We start from the raw sequence: 15,390 nt of genomic DNA on the forward strand, positions 1-15,390 counted from the left end.
CCGCAAGCCAGTGAAGAACTACAGGTTTGCTTGTGGTCTTTCCATCCCAAGAGCCAATAATGACTTTTCTCAGTAGCTTAGCCTTGGCACGGGATTGTCATTTGACTTGTTTAATTAAAATTAAGCAGACAACCCCGGGAGAGACTGTGTTCAATTTTGTCACCATGGATTGCGAGGGTCTGAATAGTTCTCTGCTAGAATCTGAGAGCTCCCTCTGGAGCAACATCTGGACAGCAAGTCATAGGCTTGAATCACAAGCACGGAAGCTCAGCTTTCATTTTTCCAAGATCAATAAAATGAGTGCCATTCAATGATGAGATAAGAACACCCAAGGTAAAACAACACAGGACGCTTCCATTAATGTTGTGCAGGGTAGAAGTTGACATTTTATTACTGGGAACAAATTCGTGGTAATTGTCTTGGTGATACTGTATCTGTACAGCCAATTAATTATTGCTGTTGATGTGTATAAAGAGAAATAAGGCCCGGTTTTACACTGATATGTACGGCTGTGCCAGCGTATTCTCCCTCGGGCCATGTTCTCTTGTAATACTATTACAATACAATGCAAAGGGTGGCACCAGTAAGCAAAGAATAAAAAGTGGTAGAGGCCCGTACAAATCTAGGCTAAAGGTAACCATGACTATATAATTTATTTAAATAACTATTAATGTAACTGTTAAAAAGATGCAGGTTAATATATAGCCATTCCCTCTGGTGCCCTTAGCCTATGACTGCAATACTGCATAAGGTCATGTCATCAGTAGGATGATCTCGGATTTATATACATTCCAGGGTCAGTAACAGAGTAGGTCTCAAAAGCTCAGACAATTCAGTTCTGAATAATACACAGTGAGAATATTTTCAGTTTGATCAATTCTGTTCAAATGAAATAGATATTACTTTTAATATATAACTTTTGTTGGTATTTAGTTCATTATTGATTTCTTGGCAGCTTCTAATTTGGGTAACATACAAAATGTAGTTTCAGCTTAAAACATCTCTTCACATCAAGCAGCAACAACTGTAGAGCTCCCTATTGCAGCTTAGGGGTGCATACGCCATGGATCAGCACACGTCTTCAAAGCACAACTGGCTTATGAAAAGGACATCTCCAGTAAGTTTCTATTTTTACTAGGAGTATTATTCTCCAATGTTGTTTCCTCTACTACCATGATTTTATACAGTAAACAAGATGGGTACGCTTCTGATCATGGAGCTAGTCACTGCCATAAAGGAAGGACTGTAACTCTAAAATGTAAAAAAAACCTTAAATGAAGAGGACCCTCAACAAAATGTTAAACCAACAAAATAGTTTCTATCTTAATAATGAAAACAGCTACAAGCAGGTTGGTGGTCTGGGGCAGTCATTAGTTCTATGCTCTCAGTTTTTCCAACTGTTATTATCAGGGCGGGAAAGGCAGGGGAGAAGTGCTTGTCAATTAAATCAGTATAGACAGGCAACATGAGGCACTGGGGTTGCATTTGGGTTTAAAACAACTGGATTTTTGCACTGGCAAGCTAAATAGAAGACTAAGTTTCAAATGACCTTGCAAGATACAGGATAAATCAATACTTCAAATTTATTTTGATTTCATTTATCTGCGGCTTACTCACCTTTTGATGAATCACCAGCACTGGAATACTGGCTGATATCGCCTGTAGACCTGGTAACAATATAAGATGATCAGTTTATCTATGAAAAAGTTCTGGAATAGTCTTCATTTTTCTAAAGCTACTTCAGTAACTCACAAATTATATGGTGCAAACACAACCGCTTCTAAATATTAAGAAAAAAAAGTCTGAAAACTAACAATATGAATATTTCCCAGTACAATCACAAAAATGAATAGACCAGATTTTAGCTGAACAGTTTTTGATATTTTTCAAAAATAAGGAAATAGACGCTAAAGACGTAGGTACACAGGTCCAAGATTCACCGATCTATTCATTGGTCCTAGAACTACCACAAACAAAAAAGCAATTAATCCCTTGTCAATAAGGAATTATTTTAATGTACTGGGTACCTTAACAGCCCATTTAATTTAAACATAATGAAAGTTTTATTAATGAGTTTAATTTTTGTTTATTTTTCTTCAACACATTGTTTGAAAAAAGTGTTTTCTTTCAGTTACTCCAGTTTTGTTGTCGCTCAAATTTGTAAATGGAAGCCACTTACTTAATGCATGCATCCTTCCTGGTGGTATGAAAATTATTATAATGTATGTTTTATGTATACTGACTGCACCTTTATTTACTATAGATTAGCTCTCAGTTTAAATTAAACATCGATATTCACTATACGAATGGCCTGCTTCGGCATCACGGGCATTATATAAATATCAATAGGATCATCACTAATTTCTTTGCCACAGAAAAATCTATTGCGTCAAGAGTGCTGAAACCAGACATAACATTTTTCTTACAATTTTTTTTTATTCTTTTTATTGTTTTTACATATAACATAACGCTTTATTATTTAAATACAGATGTTTCTTTTTTATTCAAGACTACAGCTGAATATAACAATTTCAGAGATCCGTAATTAGGGTTTGTTCCCTCATTCCTTTCCGTTTATTCCTCACTCCACACTAATAGTATAAGCCTCGTTAGCGGAGATATACCTTCTTTTTAATTAACGATGGGGAAATAGCTGAACATCCAGTATTCCACTCCAGGGTATCCACATGTTCCATGGACCCAAAGCCATAAGAAGCCCATATATTTCCAAGCAATCTTCAATAGTACCTATTCATCCTAAAGAAACAACTTACAGTCTTTATTCTTAAGGGCCTTTAACAATACAGCCCAGACATTCAAATTAGGAGGTCTCCTATATACATGCCTCAGAGTCACCAATACATCAACCGCCGCTCTTGACCAATTTAATATCTCTATTTTAAACTCCTTCAGGCGGGCAGTGGTGGAGGAAGAGTCATTACTAAAGTTATGTTATCCACTGCTATTAATATTTGAAAACTCACAAATTGAAAAAAAATGGACTTCCATCAAAATAATGTTTTGATATTTTTTCAAACCTTGGAAAAAAACTGAAATCTCAAAGGGCACACATAAAGGAAGGTTCGAAGTTTAGGGTTCAAGATTTTGTTCTGCAGAAAATACAAGAAAATGTAACCTTTTACTTTTCAACTTAGCAGCTATAAGAGATCTCCGCTGATGTAAGTGCCTGTTTCAAAGGTTGAAAGTAAATTTCAAAATAAAGAACAGCCTAAAAACAAAAATTCAGACAAATGATAATTGAAAGGATTTTGGGTTAGTCTGGAAAGATGTTTTAAAAAATTACAAAACATAGTTTTGAAGTGATGCAACAGAGGCCTATTGATTATAATTAACACGTCTATCAGAACTGTAAAGGACCATGTCAGGGAAAATGGAGATATGCAGTATTAAAAAATGTATGTGCTACTTGGTGGATAGAAGTGTGTGCCTAAGACTGGCTACCCATTGAAAGTGGGGGAATAACTGGTATGACGCTTCCATTGCCATGATGTCCTAAACCAGCCCGATCCTCCATTAATCTAAAAGGCATTGGCAAAATTCTCAAGTATTATGGGCATGATTATGAGTCATCATACTAACCCCGTAGAAGATTTCTTAGTCTTGCAGTGGCCATAAAATCACATCACTCACAGAGATCATTAGAGATTCAGAACCATTCTCTGAGCATCAAAATGCTGTAGAGTTCAACACAGCTGCGCAAGTCAACAGCTACTATATCTCACTGGAGAAAAAACTGTTTGAAAAACTGCCGATTGACTCTAGCATAAACGTGTAAAAATTCAGAAATTTGCTGGGTATGGTTTTCAATGCATGTCATAGCTCGCAACACACACCGTGTTTCTTACTTGACTTTTTTATGTTTTTGACCAGTTGGCAAATTGGAGTTTTTCGACTGGTAGAGGGTGAGAGTTATGGCAAGTGTTGTGTGCTTGGGGAACCAAAACTAATTATTTTCAGCAGGTTTAGTTGTTTAAGCCAGAGCCATCTCTCAAGTTTTTAACTGTGTTTAATTTCAGTAACTTTTTTTCTATGGTATACTTATCTGGCTGTGCACGCATGCAGCCGGCTCCTTCCATCAACCCATTGTAGGCGACCAACCCAACTGTGCACAACTTCCAGCCATGCACTGCAGAGCTTGGGCAAAGGACCCGGCCTGTAGTCAGGCCCTCTGCCCAGGCCAACAAGGGCAGAATTTATTTTTCTCTTACTGCAGCAAAACAGACCTATCTTTCGCAATTCGAAATTTGGAACCACGATTCTGAAGGGGAGAACAGAAGAAAAGGCTCCCTAGTCCAATCACATGCCCCACCATCACAACTTTTTTTTATTCCCAGACTCACAATTAATTTGTGAATCCCAAATGGCAGAGATATGGAAAAGTGTTAACCCTTAAAGGCTCGCTCTATAAAAGTGTACAGCTAAAAACAGGAGGAAAGGATTTACACAAAACCAACAAAAGCACATTTTCTGAGTAAAGTTCTACTTTTGTGATATGCTTTGTGCAAATCCATTCATGAGTCTTGACGGGAGTCGTAAGCAAAACTATGCAGGACTAAATTTGTTTGCAGATGTATTACCAGTTAACAAAAGCCTACCTCACTCCAACAAGTGACTAGTTATCTTACTTACAAGAATGTTTATGGAGCTTAGCATGCATGGTCATGCAGACTGCCATTCCAAACACAACTTAGTCACTATCACAAGGTACTACACAATCATAAAAGGCACACAAGACCAAAAAGACAACGAGCACTGAAACTATTTGGACAGTATATACCATGCTTATCAGCAACCAGACAACAAGCTAACAGAATCTCTGATCGGCAAAAAACCAAACCAAATCCTTCTACCATTGGAACACCGTAGAACTATAGTACAGGCAATGGTAGTGAGCAGGTTAGATTACGGAAACGCCCTGTTGGCTGAAGTAGGCGCTACCACTCTGGCAAAATTGCAGGTAATACAGAACACCGCCGCCAGAATGGTTCTAAATTGTCCTCCTGGAACCCCATTCCTTCCCTTGCTTTCCGGTGCAAAAAAGATCTTTGTTCAAAATATGCTGTCTCTCCTTTAAAGACCTTAAAGGGGAGGGACCATCCTACCTCCAAAATAAACTTTCCAAACAATCACATGAATGCAATTTAAGATCTAATGCTCTAGCTCTCTTGAAGATCCCTCGTATTCGGTTAACCTGTACAGGGGGCAGAGCTTTCTCCTATATAGCCCCCAAATACTGGAATTCGCTACCACTGGCCGTGCGAAACTCCAGCATCTATATGTCTATCAGGAAACAATTAAAAACATTCTTGTTCTAAGCCTGCTTCTTCAAAGTATAGCTCTTCTCTGTTTCCCAGTCTCTGGATTCCCATTGGTAAAGCGCTGAGATGCCCCCGGGTGAGTCATGCGCTATATAAAAATCCATAACATAACATAACCACCAAAATCCAATACTTCTACCACTCCATACCTCACAAATATGTCAACGCCCCACATCCAGAATGCCAGCGCCTACAAAATCAAACTGCTAAAACTAACAATCAGCAGTTTGGACTTAATCACAAACACTGGACTTTCTGAACTAGCAAACCCACCTAAATTCCTGCAGTGCAAATCCTTGTCTTCCATAAATCAACACTTCTCAGCAAACAATGGCATTTCCAAATGAATTAAAAAAGCTCAGATTCCATATCATCTTAAAAATTAAGGCCATTTCCTAATCTCACAAAACTCATCTAATGCTGTATCTATGATAAAATCGTAAATCACGTTCAAAAGGCACTCCTTGCAAGATTCCATGTGAGTGGAATTCCTTCATTGCAGAAACTAAAGAAAGTAGGGCCATACACAACACACCACTGAGTTCTCATTCTCATAGACCTTTCTCTAAAATTTGACTTGTAAACTATTTAGCCCTGCTCATTATTCAGAGGAGACCAGGGGATGACAGGCTTGGTTTCCCTAATGAACAAAGAGTTTACAAACAGCCACATGTCACCATAAAACTTAACAACAAACATAATTCAGGGGCCGACTATGATGACGCTGGGACCGTCAACAAAAAGCCTGTCTTGAAAGGTCCCACCGTCATCTGAAGCATCTTATCTGTCTGCCATATTTCAATGGCGGGGGGATGGTTGGCGGTCGACAAGACCAACCGCCACGCATCCGACGGGCTCCTTGAGGCGGCTGGTGCAACGGAGGGGTTGTATTCCCTACCTGGTTGCCGGGTCATGCCAGGCACCGCAGTAGGGATCACAGTGCCCCTTTCCCCTCGCCTTTTCATGGCTGTTAACCTACCATGAAAAGGCAGGCGGAAAGGGATTTTGGGGGCCCGTAGTGGGCCGCCCTGGCACTCCTCTATGGGCACTGGAGGGCACTAATGGTGCCCCCTACATATCCCTGCACCATGTGGCAGGCACTGCATGATGCCTGCCACGTAGTGCAGGCATATGTCAGGTGTCCCTATTTTGCATTGCGGCGGGTGCTACAGCCAGCAGCTCCAGCTGCAATGCAAAGTATAGGCATTGCGACTGCCACCACCGACGGCCTGTCGGGAAGTCCCGTGTTCGGTAGGGTGGCAGGCGGGCGTACCTAGACCCTCCATCTTAATCAGCCCCAATGTTTGGAGTCTTGTATAGCTTAAACATTGCCGGAATTAACACAAACTACCGCTCGCAGCGGTTGTTGTGGACTCACCAGGACTTTCGCCAGCCTTTCCGGCCATTTGAGGGAGAGAGGGAACACAGCGGGACTCCAACAACCAGGAGCCCCGCAGCCACCATCACTGCGCTCCTCCCCCTGCTGCCTTCAAAACCGCTCGTGGCCCCCGCTTCGCGGAAGCCTCTCGCAGCGGTTGTTATGAACTCACCAGGACTTTCGCCAGCCTTTCCGGCCATTTGAGGGAGAGAGGGAACACAGCGGAACTCCAACAACCAGGAGCCCCGCAGCCACCATCACCGCGCTCCTCCCCCTACTGCCCACAGCCTATATTTTTGGACACGCCCCCCGCTTCACGGGACGCGCGCCGGGCGAAGCCCGGGCCAAGGGAGGGCCCGTTAGAGGCTGGTAGAGGCTGGGCTGGGCCCCCCCTCCAAGGACTTCGACACAGCAAAAAGGTAACTGTCTCATTAGTTCTAAAATTGCTGCACTGACTTTTGTTTTTAATCCACAATGTCAGCGCGTAATGGAGCAGTGAGGAAAGGGGTTGGAACAGGGTATGTTGCAGGGACCCTTGACCAATTTATCACGAGGGCTTCCTCAGTACTGGCCCACGAGATAGCTCTCACGGAACGCCGCATTTAGACGGACTTAGCGCTCTCAAAAAGGTCATCCCTGGAGAACATCCAGAACGCGTGCGCGCCAGACAAACAACGCAAGAGGGACATGACAATTGCCCCACAGGAAGAGACCACAAGTATACGGGACATTTCAGCCCCTCTGATACACCAGGACTCACCTACTAATTCAGCATCAGGGGGGGTAATAACCCCTGTGGAGCCCCGTTCGTCAGCGGAGCATTTAAAGGGGGCAACCACGAAGAGAAAGCGAGGAGCAACCCGAGTTGGCATACAACAGAAGGGTAAGAAGTCGAAGAATTGTTCCCAAAGCATTCACAAGGAGACTCCTAATGAGGACCCCGTAGCTGACAACACCTCTCAAGGAGCCCAGTCAGGGGGCACTGTTCCAAACAGTAATGACCCAGTGATTTTATTGAGCCCACTGCAGACTGAAGAAGCTTTATTGAAGAAAATAGAGGCTCTCTTAATAGCTCAGCTTGAGCCCCTTGCGAACAGACTGAATGCAATTGAGCAGAGACTGGGGAAAGCAGAGGGATTGGTAATGTGCACCTTGGGTAGCACTGATGACAAGATCGAGAGGGGTATTCATTTAAATAATGTTGGCAGGGTGAGCGAAAAGGAGGGTGCTACTAATTTAAATTCTATTGCAATAGCGGCACCAAACAGTGCGGGGCAACCAGCCGTGAGAAAAAAATTAGGGGGGAAACCGAAGGCAGGAGTAGGACAGAAGGAGACAGGTCACAGGGGGTACCGGGTAATGAGGAAACAGAAAGAAACATTGCAACGAAAATGCATCCCCGTTTAGACCTGCCCCCAGATTGCTCACCCTATGTTGTTGTCCTGACGCGGGTCCCTGAATTAAAAGTGGATGTAGAGGAATCGCATGACCAATTGAAAAACAAAACACACTAGCTAAATCACAATAGACCTTTGCCCCAAAAGGCCCATTTTAAGATCCTCCACGTAAGAAGAGTGAGTTGGGTGGGATACAGGCAAAAAAATATACCAGGGGACTGTTTTGTGGTGAACTGACCCTAAAGTAGTACAGCACATCGCTCACGGCCCCCGGATTGGTATACGGTCTAATATACAGGCATTGGATTTAAGCTATTTTTATAAACCTGTAAATATTTGCCCTATCGGAGGGTGCTGGGATGATCGGAGGGTTTGGACTGTACAGTCAGACAAAGGGCGAAGCTGGGCCCGTAGAGAGAGGGGGGGAGTAAGTTCCCGGACAATGATGCTCAGGGAGCTCACACACATGAGTCAGGTAGCCCAAATGAGAGAAGAGTATGCTCTCCCGTTGTTTAACAAATATGCACCACTGGGCAGGGGTAGACACCTCAGCGAGGTAGATTGACTGTCTGTGGAGAAGACAGATAAACAGAGGGAGTAACAGTTAAGAACACAAGGAAGGGAACCCTCAAAAGGTGTAACTTCGAACACCACTCATATGGTATTATGTAATCCAAATCAAGTTGGACCCACAGACGCCCAAACAGATAGTGAGCCCATTATGACACTTGGTGACCCCCCAGAGGGCATTGGCGTACCCTCGAATTAGTGTCCTGGAATGTGGCGGGTCTATCAGCCAAATTCCAGAACACTGAGTGGCTGGAGTACATCAACAGATTCAATATAATCTGTGTCCAAGAAACCTGGGAAGTGGATCCCACTAACTTTAATCTAGCCGGGTTTAAATCTTTTGGTATTCCAGCGAGTAGTTTGACGGCAGGCAGAGCCAAGGGTGGTCTACTAATATGGGTACACCTGAGCCTGGAAGGAGTCTCGACGGATCTAAATTGGAATTCGGACTGTATGATAGCTGCACAGTTCAAGAGTAAGGACCTCAGTTTAACTCTGGTAAATCTTTATAATGCGGGAGGAGGAAGAGTAGGGGAGTTGGAGGATAGACTAGGGTCACAGAGAGCTAAACCAGGCAGCAATGGCCCATTGATTTTAATAGCAGGGGATTTTAATTGCCACTTCTGTCCAAAACTGATACAGTTCACGGAAGATTGGACATCATGTAATCTAGAAGAGGGAGCCCATTTTGAGCATACATTGGAAGGAAGGGAATTAAGTAGGGTGCTGAACAGGCACAGTATGGAACACTCAATGGACTTGCTACCAATTAAATATAACAAGCAGCTCTTACATTGACTTTATACTTGTATCGCACCTGTTAAAAACAACAAATTTTGGGTTTGTCCATTGATTGTAGTGGTTTCAGTGACCATAACCCATTAACACTGTCAGTGGCAGTGTCAAAGGTTAGTAAGGCCACAGGGAGGGGGTCTGAGGATATAGGGAGATAGTCACGGACCCAGGTCGGCGCTTAAAATGGTCTAGACTAAATGGAGAGAGTTTCTAAAAATCACTCCTGGAAGAAGGGAAACAGCACCTTGAGACGTGTTTAGATCTAGCGGTGAATGGTCTTCCGCTTGTGGAGGCATTCGAAGAATCAGGACGGCTAGTAAACGGCCTAATGCATACCACAGGGGAGGGTAAGAAAAAGATTGAGCCAAAGTGGTTTGACAGAGGGTGCTCCCTAGCCCAAGAGAATCTAAGAACTGCTCTTAAACAGAAGCCACGAGACAATCAAAGTGTTATGCACTGTAGACTAATTTATAAGCAGGCAGTAAGGCGTCGGAAAAATGCGCTCCAATCCCAAACGTGGGAAGACCTTAGGGGAGTGGCTGAAAAGAGATCTTACAACTTTTTGGAAGATAGTTAATAGCCCTTGCTTTCAAGACGGAGCAGCCCACAGATAGCGTCTAACGTGCTTCCGGAAAAGTGGGTGGAATATTTCAGTGGACTCTATAATAGAGGGACAACCGAGATCCAGGAGCACGAGGAGAGTGGGAGGGTGAGATAGTGGCGCTAGAATTCACACTAAAGGAGATTGTGGGGGGCATTAAGGTCTTGGCCTGAAACAAGGCCCTCGGACCGGACGGGATCCCGCCGGATCTCTTCTTAAGTGAAGTGGACCTGTGGGGCCCAGTTCTAACAAGAGTGATAAATGCGGCCATAGTCTCTGGGTTACCCCGCTCATGGTCTATGGCCAAAATAGTCCCAATTTTCAAAAAGGGGAGTAGGGATAGCCCCCAGTGCTATCGCCCCATCTCCCTGATAGACGTAACAGCTAAAGAGCTGGGCAGAGCAGTCTTGAATCGCCTGATGAGTTGAGAAGAGGAACACCATATTCTCACTGAAGTACAGTATGGGTTTCGGGCCTGTAGATCTACGACTGATCCAATGCCTGAACCTATACTTACTGGCGACAAAATACACAGTGGCCAACAATGAAAAGGTCTACTTAGCATTTATGGATCTGGCTGCTGCTTTGATTGTGTGAATAGTGAGAAGCTGTGGGCCATAATGTCCAATTTAGGGGTAGACACCGACCAGATTAATATCGAGAGCCTTACATTGGAATACATCTGCTAAGGTCAGGAATAATTTGGAGGGTGATAACACTAAGCCTTTCAATTGCACCAGTGGGGCCAGACAGGGGTGTATTCTGGCCCCTTTTCTGTTTTCTCTGTACATTAATGGTCTGGAACAAGCCCTAACCGCACTAAAAGTGGACTCACCCAGAATAGGAAGCAGAGCGATCCCTGTATTGCTCTACGCAGACGATGCGGTCCGGTTGGCACGCACTCCAATTGGACTGCAGCGTCTGATAGACGGGTTTGTGGATTTTATGAACGGTTTAGATTTAACTGCAAACCTGTCTAAATCGTATGACATGGAGGCTGGCCCAAAAAGCGCGGGAAAATCTTTTAATTATAAAATAGGCACTTTCAGTTTAGCGATGGTACAGTCCTTCTCTTACCTGGGAATTTTATTTGATAAGGGCTTAAATTTTAAGCCACTGGCTGAGGAACGATGTAACAAGTTGGTATCAAGCTCAGGGACAACGATGAATTTTGGCCGCAGATTGGGGCGATGGTCACCTGAGCAGATGATGGTTTTATACAACTCTATCTGTTACTCAAAAGTGGCTTATGGGGCAGAACTGTGGGGGATGGTGGTCGCGTCTAAATTGCAAATAGAGGAGAACAAATATTTGAGAAGGTGTGTTTCTTCCCACATTATTCATGAAGAATTGGGCTGTGATTTTTTAGCGGATAGGGTGGGGAGCAGGCCACTGATTGTATGGCTAAAGATTTGGGTCAACCCAGAAGCCAGTCTGACAAAACGGATAATTATGGACTGCCTGGGGAGGGAGAAGGGAATGACTATCCCATGGCTCAAGTATGTTAAGGGAGGTTTGGCAAGCATCGGGTGTGAGGAAATTTTTCTGATGCCATCCTGTATACCAAAACAGGATCAGGCCAGAGTTATCAGTTAAGGCACATGCTCTTGTGAGGTATTGTGCTGGAATGGAGCCTTATCTCGTCCTTATACACACTGCCCAGGATAGATTTTCATTAACGCGTTTTAGACTCAACCTTTTACACCACCTGTTAGCTGAGCTGGCAGGTTTTACAAATACAGTTGAGTCAAAGGGTCCCTGCGGCTGCAATCAGCGATCTCCGCAGGATACCCTTCATTTTGTATTATTATGCCCATCTTATCTAGTGCCCAGGCGTTTTTTAATAATCCTGCTTAAAAAGGCCAATTTTAGACATGCGACAGAAGCTCTCTTATATTTACAAATGGCCCGAGATCATCTGACTTTATTTGCGGTGACAAATTTTTTGAGACAATCAGTCAAACTGAGAGACACTAGAGGAATTTGCTGAACAAATATTTTTATAATTCTGACTGAAAGACGGAGGGGGGAGTATCAGTTTCATATATGGGTTGTGCAATTAACAGTGATGTATCTCTCTTTATGTGATATTTTTAAATTGTATATATGACCGTATTTTTATTGTACTTTTATGGTGTTAAATGAAAAATGCCGAATAAAGAATTTGGAACACAAACTACATCACTAATCTCCACAATACATTCCTTTGTCCTGACATGTCATAACTATTCCAGTAGGATTCAGGTCATCAGTAGATAAATAAATCTACGGGATGGTTTAATTCCCTTGTCGTGACATGTCAACTATTCCAGTAGGATTCAGGTCATCAGTAGATAAATAAATCTACGGGATGGTTTGAATGAGGTCAATCTTTAAATACTTAGAGGCCAACTCGAACTGAAGCCACATAAAACTGATATTTCTGTAAGCAAAAGTCAAACTGGCGCACTGAGTATCCCCCTGCAGTTCCTGGTCAGCCTAACCAGACATCTATTCCATTCTAGCCAGGACTACCTAAAACCTGGGCTGTATACTGAACTTCTTCCTCAAACTAGAACCCAAAGTCAAGACACTAGTCCGAGCATGCTTATTTCATCTATGCACACAAGAACCCTCCAGAAGGTCCATAGCGCAACAACTCCTCCTGCACGTTCAATCAAGAGACAAGTCAACCCCTGCATTACAAATATTACAAGGACTTCCAAATGTCAAAGATCGAGAATATCCTCCAAAATAAGACCGTAAGACAAGAAACCTAACAAAGGCTAACATCATGGGTGAGCACGCACACATCAGGTCCCTCATCCAAGAAAAAGAACGAATAATAACCACCTCAAGACATATTTACACCACTCATTGTGCGAAATGAATGAGATTTAGAATCTGAAATTACCTACTGATCATGTAATATCTTAAATTAAATTTGATTTCACCCAACGTTTTCTTTTGATAATGATTTTTATTTTGGAACCGTTACTATGGAACAAATAATGTAGACTTTGTAAATCAAAATAACTCACAATGCACATCATTAAGGCTTGGCCCAAATTTAATACGCTCCATTAGAGGGAGTTGTGAGATTTTTTTAGTCAAGGAAGATTTAAGATTCCAATAGGCCTGCTATGAGAGATATCTGGCAGCAATGGTTTTGACAGGAGCCACAATCGACAAAATCATATACTTATAATGCGGCATCCAAAACCACTAGCTGAGGTTACCAGACTGGTCAAATTATCACTCAGTAGCTCAATTAACTGAGCAAAAGCAGGCAGACCACCTTGGGTGTCTCCACCCCAACTGACATCAAGTATGGACTCCGGAACGTTTTAACATTTACGTATAGGTTCTGTCGGGGCTGCTAAGGAGGTGCAACATAGCTCAATGGACATACACTGAGGTGTTGCAGCTGGTAATGCAAGGGGGCTAGGCGTGGAGAACAATATCACAGAACACCCCAAACAAATCCATGGGTCAATGTGGCATAGCACCCTGGTCTTTAATGGGGTGAAAACAGAGATAACGCTGAGGGATGCCTCAGCAACACCAGTGTGATTTATTTTGACTGCTTATGACTCTAGACGGATAACAGGGGTTTACTTGGCTGTGAAAAGCTTGAGTGCCTGGCTGGATCAAGGTGCATCACTACACAAACAAATAACAGAAGAGGAGAAGTGATAATATTTTCACATCTGGTCCAAAATATGTTGCTTTATTTGGATGTTTGCCCTTATTGGCCTTGGTCCGGGTTACACTTGTGAAAGCTTGACTGCTGCAAGGGTCTTTAGTTAGAAAGCGTGGAATATGTACCGGTCTCAATACAATAGGCACAGATCCAGTTAGTTTGCAATTTAAACAAAGTGATCTACGAAGCAATGGTTCACCTGCACCGGCTATTAGTTAAGTTTAGGATGAAATTTAAGATTCTGAAAATAGCCCAATGTGCAATTATGGACTAGTATATAAGGGTATCTAAGAAATTCTGCCACGCAGTTAAGTATAGATCATTCAAAACGTACCCAATTTAAGGGCGATTACAAGTAGAAAATAGGCCACTTCAAAGAAATTGAGAGTATTACAAGGTCAGAACAAAGATTTTGATCACTGTTCAAGCCCGATTTTTTAGAGCTATACACTGGGGGAACTGTGGTACACGAGGAGATTTGCTACAAAAGGCATGCTCAACCGAGACTAAATATAGAGGCCAAATAGAAAGCCATCAAGAAGGAGAAATTGTCAGACAGAAAACTTATTTATAAGGATGTTTTAGGTCTAATATCTATCTACACCTTTAAAAATCTAGGGATAGTTAAAAAGATCTACACATTAAGGCAGATAGTGATAAATAAGTTTCAAATTGAGAAAACAAATATATAAGTTCAATATGGAAACCAGGTTTTGGAAAGGGCCCTTTTTGCAGGGTTATCCCCAAACTTTTTGTTTCCTCCTCCTATTTTTTCCGGACCTGTTTGTGTTGGTTTAGGACTCTGTGCACTTTACCACTGCTAATCAGAGCTAAAGTGCTTATGCTCTCTGTAAATTGCGTTATAGATTGCTGTTTCCATGATTGGATATTTGATTTACTTGTTAGTCCCTAGTAAAGTGCACCGAGTGTGCCAGGGCCTGTAAATCAAATGCTACTAGTGGGCCTGCAGCACTGAATGTGACATCCACGTGAGTAGCCCTGGAAAGGTAACTCAGACCTGCCATTGCAGAGTCTGCGCGCAGTTTGTAAGTGCCATGTCGACTTGGCCAGTGCACACACTTGCAGTCTCTAACCTTCCCTTTTCTTACATGACAGGTACCCCTAAGGTAGGCCCAAAGTACCCCTGTGGGCAGGGTGCAGTGTATGTGAAAGGTAGGACATGCCCCAGACAGAAAACTTATTTTTAAGGATGTTTTAGGTCTAATATCTATCTACACCTTTAAAAATCTAGGGATAGTTAAAAAGATCTACACATTAAGGCAGATAGTGATAAATAAGTTTCAAATTGAGAAAACAAATATATAAGTTCAATATGGAAACCAGGTTTTGGAAAGGGCCCTTTTTGCAGGGTTATCCCCAAACTTTTTGTTTCCTCCTCCTATTTTTTCCGGACCTGTTTGTGTTGGTTTAGGACTCTGTGCACTTTACCACTGCTAATCAGAGCTAAAGTGCTTATGCTCTCTGTAAATTGCGTTATAGATTGCTGTTTCCATGATTGGATATTTGATTTACTTGTTAGTCCCTAGTAAAGTGCACCGAGTGTGCCAGGGCCTGTAAATCAAATGCTACTAGTGGGCCTGCAGCACTGAATGTGACATCCACGTGAG

General features: G+C 42.7%; 1 protein-coding gene across 3 annotated transcripts in view; it reads right to left on the reverse strand.

Moving 5' to 3' along the window:
* Positions 1 to 15,390, reverse strand: part of DCAF8 (DDB1 and CUL4 associated factor 8) — a 470,600-nt gene that overhangs the window by 431,882 nt on the left and 23,328 nt on the right. For 2 of the 3 annotated variants that reach the window (XM_086947617.1, XM_086947618.1), the window contains exon 2: positions 1,618 to 1,667. The exons of the other annotated variant lie outside the window; for it this stretch is intronic. The gene's annotated coding sequence lies outside the window, so the exon portion shown is untranslated. The remainder of the gene's footprint in view (positions 1 to 1,617; positions 1,668 to 15,390) is intronic. 3 annotated transcript variants of the gene reach the window in all.

This window comes from Lissotriton vulgaris, chromosome 12 (assembly GCF_964263255.1).
Source record: "Lissotriton vulgaris chromosome 12, aLisVul1.2, whole genome shotgun sequence".
Classification (NCBI taxonomy): Eukaryota; Metazoa; Chordata; class Amphibia; order Caudata; family Salamandridae; genus Lissotriton; species Lissotriton vulgaris.